This window comes from Cryptomeria japonica, chromosome 10, assembly GCF_030272615.1.
Source record: "Cryptomeria japonica chromosome 10, Sugi_1.0, whole genome shotgun sequence".
NCBI lineage: Eukaryota > Viridiplantae > Streptophyta > Pinopsida > Cupressales > Cupressaceae > Cryptomeria > Cryptomeria japonica.
The window spans coordinates 40893902-40902357 of NC_081414.1; the positions used below are offsets into that span (position 1 = coordinate 40893902).

At 38.7% G+C, this 8456-nt stretch overlaps 1 pseudogene; it reads right to left on the reverse strand.

Annotated features, from left to right (window-relative positions):
- Window positions 1-800: 800 nt before the first annotated feature.
- Window positions 801-5904, reverse strand: LOC131062828 (large ribosomal subunit protein mL101 (rPPR4)-like; annotated as a pseudogene).
- Window positions 5905-8456: the final 2552 nt, after the last annotated feature.

An 8456-nucleotide genomic window follows, 5' to 3' on the forward strand; every position in this document is an offset into this window, starting at 1 on the left:
ATTGACAAGGGATCATGTGTAAATATCATTTCTATCTCCATCAACTTTGCCACTTTTAGCTCCTTTGCACGTCTTAATGTTGCTTCTCTCTTATACTTCAAGGCTGTCACAAGGTCAGCAGCAGACAAAAATGCAGACCACTTCTCTTCATTGTCTTCATGATTTAACCAGAGATTCCCAAGGTTATCAACTCCATAGTGGCCACCAATCAAAACTGAATGTCCTAGCAATTTTATCTCTTTGCATAAATCAAAGGCTTTACCTAATGTATGCAACCATGCTAGTTGTTGCTTTAGAGTTAAGCCTGCCAGTGCTGAACAAAATGAAACCCTGACTCCATGTCTTATGCACATCGCATTTTTTTACAACTACCAACTTCTGCTCCATGCCCAAAAGAGATGTTTCATTATGCCTCTGTATTTCTGATGCTTGCTGCAACAGATCAGAGATTCTTAGACTGTCTTCCTCATCAGTTAAACCACCTTTAACATGTCTTGACAAACCACAAATAGAAGGTTTCCAAGAGCTGCACGCGTCGCGGGCAGAATTGTTGCCCTGTTTGGGGAAAGAAACCGAACCTGTGGACATGGTAGTGAAACCTTAACTTTCTCAAGTTTTTCACTAGTAGTGTCACAATGGAGATAAAATATCAAATGATAAGAATGCTGTTCGGGGCTACTAAATCCTTTTACAGCATTCAAGTATTCTTGCAGAAGTTGGAAAGAGCGTTGATTTACTGCCCATTGATGTCTTTAGCCTCAAACTCATATGAGAAGGAGATGTCTGCATCATCTTTTCTTTTAGTCTCCTTTATTCTGGGTATGTTGAAGAAGTGATTCTGCCTCTTTTATCCTTCCTTCAGTAAGATAAGCACCAATTAATACATTTGGCACTCTGATATCATAACTCAGGCCATCATATTCCCATCCTTTAAGACACTTCTCAACTCCCTTGATGTCCCCTAGCTTCACCAATGCAGTAAGCATACATATATAGTCTGTGCTGGTCCTCTTAGGAAAGACTCTTGCAAATTTCTTCCACACTGAATATACCTTAGGTTTATCACCAAGCTTGCTATGCATGATAATAAGGGACTTATAAGCATCACGATCCTTCTTCATGAAAATCTTGTGCTCTGTTTCTTTCAGGGCATCCTGTGCTTTCTTAATTAACCCCTCTTTGATATAAATGGCTGACAAGTTACTAGATATGGACCAATCTTATTTGAATCTGCCATCATGTTTCAATTCATCTAATACTTTCTCCACTCCATTAATGTCTGAAAGGTCAGCACAACTGTTCATCCAAATTTTGTAAGTAAATGAATCAGGTAAAATATTATCAACCTTCATATCTTGTATCAAAGATAGTACTTTCTCTGGCTGACCTAATGCCCTATAAAGAGTCATCATGTTATTGTATGGAAGTGCCTTTAAAGAAAAACCAAATTCCTTAATCTTTACCATAAGTCCCTCTGCCCTTTTCAGTCAGTTTATTTCCTACGTAAGAGTTCAGAAGTGCACCATATGCTTTTTGGTTCTTGGCTTTCCCAGGAAGATCTTTAAAATAGTTCTCAGCACTGCTTATGCCACGAACTTTAGCTATCAAGTCTAAGCGGATGGCAAGGTCGCTCAAACCCAATCTAAGTCCTCTATTGCCATCCATCCATTCTGAAACCTTTCTGCTGCTCTATATGTGCTCTTCTTGGCTCTTATTGGTGTCTTGGATAAGATTTACTAACATTGTTATTTTCCCTTGAGGGACCTGTGACTGCTCCTTTACTAACTTTCCCATAGTGTACTTGGACTGTATTCATCTTTAAAGGTCACTGAGACTTTGATACTCACAAATAGCCCTTTATTGTGATATACATCATTGTGACTATATTCCAGGTCACAAAGTCTTCTTTGTGTCTTCATGATCTTAATGCCACAATTTGATCTCATTCATGGTCATCTATGTGTGTAGTAGACCTCTGAACCGTCCTTTTTCTTGCATAGGACTGCCCCTTGAACAATCATTACAGTCTCTTTAAAACTTCAACCCCCCTTAAGAACATTTGGAAACTTATAATAAACAAATCTTCAAAAAGCCTTTTAGCAGACATGGTTAGAGCCCTTGGGTTACTTTTTTTTTTTTTTTTTAAAGGTTTGACAACAAAACATGGAGATTACTTTGTAGTGTACTTGGTCTGACTGAAAGAAATAGTTTGCTTTGTGGCTGGTAAGGGCTTTGTAATATCCCACTAATTTTTTTTTGTTTTTTCAGGCCAATAGCAATTCATCCACAACAATTACCCGTTAAGGTTAGAGTAATAAGCAAAACAACTAAAGGGAACCCTTACACCTTTTGTTCACCGAGAGCCCAGACTGGGAGGGTGAGAGCATACGGTGTTTCGAGGATCGTCAGCATCAATAAACAAACTGAACATTACAACTGCATGGGCGGCAAGCCATCCCCTTCTGCTTATCCAGCAGGATAGAAACTAAACTTCTTGGCGGTAAACCGACCAAGGGAACTATTACAAGAAATAGAAGTTCAATCACTCTACCGCGTATTTCAGCGGGAGGACATTACATTAACAATCACTCTACCGCATATTTCAGCGGGAGGACCAAAACATTGAACTTTATCACTCGACCACTTATTCAGCGGGAGGACATTACATTAAAACATCACTCTACCGCATATTTCAGCGGGAGGACTATTTATCAAAGAAAACTGAATTACAAAACTGAGAAGGCGGCAAGCCAGCCTCTTCCACTTATGCAGTGGGAAGTACAAAAATAAGCAGATAGAATGGGATGCTCAGTACTACTGAAACAATCCTTACAATAAGGAGATGAGATGAGAAGATTAACTGCAGATTTCTACACAATACTGTAATTTTCTGTTACACTGCTCTGCAGGCTGAAAGTACAGTTCCAGCAGCCCATGAAAACATGAAAATACTCATAACTCACTCAATTCTTACCCGAATTGACTCAAATCAAGCCCAATCCCACCATACATCCAATACAATGACAACCAATCACAGCCACACCCCAAACAACCCTCTTTTTATTTTGCACGCATCCCAATGCAACCCAAAAAACCCACGCCTAGACTAGGAATTTCGATTTTGCATAATTAAATCAATACTCAAACAAATGGGCTAAAAACTTACAAACTTATTTGCCAGTGCTGGGAAGGAAGATAGGAATAATACCCATAACTATCAGACGCTCCAACAGAGAGATGTGAGCAAAAATGTGTTTCAGCCACAGGCAAAACCAGCAAGTCCAGAATCGTTGCAACACCAAGATGTCTATGGCAAAGCTCTGAAAGCGATAGGAGAATACAAGGCACAGCTAGGTACTGTATTTCAAGTACGAAACCGGGTAGCACTAGGGAGACGCACTCCGAAGCCTCAAGTTCTGTCGCCAATCCGGCAGCATAACATTACAGATTTTCAAGATGGTCCAAATGGGAACCCAAGCCTCATATTTATAACTTCATTCTTCAAATCCAAATGACATCCCTCCAAATTCCACGCTTGCATTTGAATTTCATTCCACTTTCATGTGGACCCAAGAGTAGCGCCCAACTCCCTAAGTCAAAAGTCACGCCCAAGAGAGGGGAGGACCCACGTTGGACACTTAGGCACAAAATGGCGATGTAAAGTGAAATAATATCCCTTTTAAAAAAAACATTTCACATCCCATAAAATAATTGAATTTCGCCCAACTTAGGATTAAACAGGCATTAATCCCAAATTTAATAAACCAGCATCCAATAAATAGATTAATTAAATATTAACCTTAGGAAAGGAAATAATATTTAATTATGTTGCAAATATCTCCCGCACTGATTATTATCACCTCCAAGATGAAACTGAACCCAGACGACCACAAACTGCTGCAGAATTCAAACCCCTGACTACTGCCAAAAATAGAAATGTGCCACCCAGCCACTTACTAAAAATAGTAAGTCAAGAATTAATGCTCAGAAAAATATGATCATCGCGTCCAGAGGCAAAGCAAGGAGTGTTTGGTCGGACAATGGCACCAGAACGGTCATCCCCTGACTTACTAAAAATAGTAAGTCTTCGTTTCATCGATGCTAGACCCTGATTACTCATTCCACCTAGCCTACGGGTCTCAGGAATAGGCTAATGGACCTCTGAAAGAACATCAGTGAGAAGGGGACATTACAGGCTTTCACAGTGTCTAACCTCCTTGGATCTGCTCTTTGCTTACACCATTTTCAATAATTAACAGCCATGATTTGCATTACAAAAGCTCTTCACACTGGCCATATATCCCCTTGAAATATGTTCTGAAGTTCCTTTAACTCTTGGGAAAACTCACACAATGCCAAATGTGTTCCTTGACAATCTGTTCATGACTGTCCCTCCATCTATGACTCTGCATATTTGTTTTCAACTAACAACCCTTGCTGTAATACATTCACAAACCAAACCTGTAGTCTCTAAACTAAATATCATTATGATGTTTTTCTTGGCATGCTTGACTAATCTTTCATTTACTACCATCTTCTTTTGCAAAAAACTGTCACTTGTTGAGTTGTCCCGTCATATGGCCCTGATTTTGCCCAAGTGATTGTCCTTGAATACTGTCTTGTCTTTGGTGTATCTTCTCAAGCTCTTTTTCGACTGCTGATGCAAAATCAGACTGTAAGAAGTCTGAATTTTCATCTTTAACTTCATACTTATCAATCCATTCTTGAGTGGTCCTCAATGCAAGGCTCATGTGATGGCAAAGGACTACTGGTCACTTTCAGAAAATTAGAATCATGTGTATGCTTCTTCAAAGCGTCTTCGTTGTACTTAATTGCATCTGCTTCCAGAGTAGGTTGTATCCCCGTAAGTGCTGGTCTACGAGGTGTCCAGCTGTAAGACACATTTTCTTAGCTGCCTTAGCTGTCATAAAACCGATACATATCTGCATCTCCTTAGCTGTTATTTTATTTGCCTCCAACCAACCCCACAATGGTGAAGTACCCATGACAAACCAATTTCATTATCAAATTGTAAGCCCTTCCTATTAGGCAATCTCCTAGTTTCTAAAATCAGCTCTCTTAGACAATACTGGTCATCTGATCTTAACAAGTATTTCTTAGTGTAATCATGTGTATGAAACAAGGAAAATCAATCTTACTGTAGACTATCATACCTCACATGTAGCTGGAATCTGATAATTGGTTTGATTCTTGATTGTCCACACTCACATAAGGCTGAAGTGAACTCGTGAGCAGGGCTTCACCCTCATTCTGGTGTGGCCCAGGTGACTGATCACCTATAAATCCGACTTTGTCTTTAAACAATGGCTGCCATTGTTTTGCAACTAGTACCACAATCTGAAAAAAAATTTGACAGTAACTCCACCCCCGTAATCAGGATAAAGACTGTTAATCCCAAATGGAATAATGACTAGAATTTGAATGTCTTCTCCCCTTTATCACCAGCCCTGACATGATTTGATTGCATTAAACCTTGATTTTCCTCACATGAGCTGGGCTCAACCCTTGTGGGAGCCGCATTCGTCTCCACTCATCTTATTGAATTTTATGACCAGCAAACTGTCCTTTTTCCTTTTCCTGCACATGAAACAAACCTGTTAGCAAAAATGCATTTTTATGGTGGCTTTCCTTTGATCTGATTTTGCCTTTTGGAGATTCCTTTGTACTTGCGAGCTATATGCATTCGATGTACGTAGGGATCATATATACATATGCGTGCATTAGTACATATGTCAGAAATGCAGCCAGATATTGCTTAGAACTAAATGTTCTAACACATTGCTTGTTTCACCCTTTTTTGCAGATCAGAAGGAAAACATCAACGGACCGGGGGGGAGCAGCAAGACAAAGGCTACGACGAGCGTCTCCAACTGTTCCAGTCATTCAGGCAATGACTGGTTCCACTTCTGACATGCCCTATTTTTCTTTGTACTTGCATACATATGTGTATATTTCTCTTCTGCATTGGATATACGTAGCTAGTCCCACGGCTCCTGTGTGGGACGCATTTTGAAAATGAATAAAAACTACTTTTCTTTGCAATGAGATGTTTTTTCCTTGCTGTTACAGAATAAAAGTACTTAGAAACATCATTTTTAAAACACAAAATAGAGAATAAGTATACACTAGCTTTCTTTTGTTCATGCTAGCATTCTCAACCTATTTTTCAGCCAGGAGCGAAAAATAGGTAACAGAACCCTGGAGATCGCCTTGAAGGAGTTTAATGATCAAACTAAGGTGAAATTTTGGCCCAAAATTGAAAAATTGTTCCTGACCCTTCCAGAGGGTCCAGGGCGAAATTCACATTTTCACCTAATTTCCTCATAAAAAATTGAAATGCAAGACTTGATTAGGTCAAAACAAGCATAAGCTCGCCTTCCGGGAGATTTTGGAGTGAAAGAAATGAGATATTCAAGACCTAATTGGAAAAATCACTCCTGACCCTTCCAAAGGGTCCAGGGCGAAAATATCAAAAAAATCTATCATTCAACCTTGTTTGATTGAGTCTAAGGCAAATTGCAAGATTGAGAATACAAAGACATGGAAATTTGCAAATATTGGTTGAGAAAATTTCAATTTTATCAAGTGAGAAAGTCTAGACAAGGGGTTCAAACCATCACTTTGGATATTTTGATGCTTAAGGAGGAAACAAGTTTCATTAAGTCTTGATCAAACCTTAATATTCCTAAGCTAGCCCACAATTTTCACTAAATTTGCCAAATTCAAGACATTTGGGAAGCTAAATCAAGTTCGCATGAATTAAGGCCTTCATAATTTAATTAACTAATTTCCAAGCCTTAAAACAAATGAAAAAACCCACCTTTGAAGCCTTGAAATTAATTTTAAAATTTAAAAAATACAAAGTGAGCGCTCAAAATCATTATTGTGCCTTTACAAACAAGTCGGCCATCTTTTGAGAGGTATTTTATTTTATTTTTTGCCCTATTTGCCAAGTCGGCCTTGAGGGAAATTAGGTTGAGCGCCCTATATAAAGGAGGAGTGTTGTTTCAAATTTCAAATCATTCATTCATTCCTTCTAAGTGCGATTTTGAGGAGCAGATTGAGGAGCGAAATCCAGCAGATTGGAGGCAAATTTTTGCTAAGTGTTGGAGGCTAAAGAAGGTGAAGCTCTTTTGAAGGCTAATGGAGGCGTACTTCATCCAAAGGAGGACCACAATTCAACCCTTGTCCAGCAAAATCTGGTCTTCTTTCTTTATTTTCCAAGGTTTTATAGTTAAGCATTCAAGGGAAGGTATGAAGAATCATTTTGAAGTTCTTATTCAAGGCTTGTTTTGATTTTCATAGCAATTTTTTTTTTAAAAAAGGGTCTAAGTCTTGAGAATTTGATTTCATTCATAATTAATTGAAAAATGAAGAATTTTGGATTTATCATGACATTTTCAAATTAATATCTTGAATCTTTCCCTTGAAAAGTCTTAATTTCTATGCTTTAAGGTATGGTGCTCAAGGACTAACTTTAATCTTTTGTGTAGGCATCAAATAGCGACCCCCGGAGTCGGAAGATCAACTACTTGGCGGACCCTCATCAAAGAAGATCAAGTCAGGACAAGGACGATCTCCTCCAGTCCAGTTTCATTAAGGACGACCTTCTCCATCTATCTTCCAGTCCAGCATTTGAAGGAAAGCATCACCAAATTGAGAATCAACCAAGTATTAGACAAGGTGGCATCCTAGTCATCATTCCTCCAGTCGGGTTGGTCCACCTCAGCATGTCCAAATTCAATGTACTTGACTCATTAAAGGTGGCACAAACTTCGATGTACCTACCTCGGCTATCCATTGGTCGAATATTCCAGAGAAGGCATGTGTCCGATTAATACAATTATTTCATTGGTCAGAATTGAGTTTGTTGTAACAAACCCTAATTAGGGTTTTCATTGTAGAATCTTGGCCATTGATCTCAAATTGATCTTAGCCATTGAATTGTATTAAGGGCACTATATAAGCCCTGGCTCTTCATTTGTAAAGGATAATAGAAAATAGTTAGTGAATAGTGGAAAAATGGTGGGTAAATAGTTAGTGAATAGTCAGTTAATAGTATAGCAATTAGAGTAGAGTAGAGAGAGAAGGCAAAGATTGTTGCCAAGATGTTGTAAAAGACTTGTAAAACTTCATTGAAGAAATGGTGAAATCTCTGGGTCGATTCAACAATTTGCATGGTCTCTATACTTCTCAGTTTTGATTTCATGTTATTAGATGAGTGGAAGAAATGTGTTTGATTGATGGTGAAATTTGTATTTCCATACTACTAGTAGTTTGTTGATTGCAAACTTGCCTTGTGTAGTAAACTGGAATCATTCCGCTTAAGCTCAACTTCAATTGTCGCTTCTTCACTGATATGCATCAGCTTGATGGTGTCTATGCCTGTAGCGATGATCTGAACATCATAAAGCTTTCCTCCGAAGATCGCACTA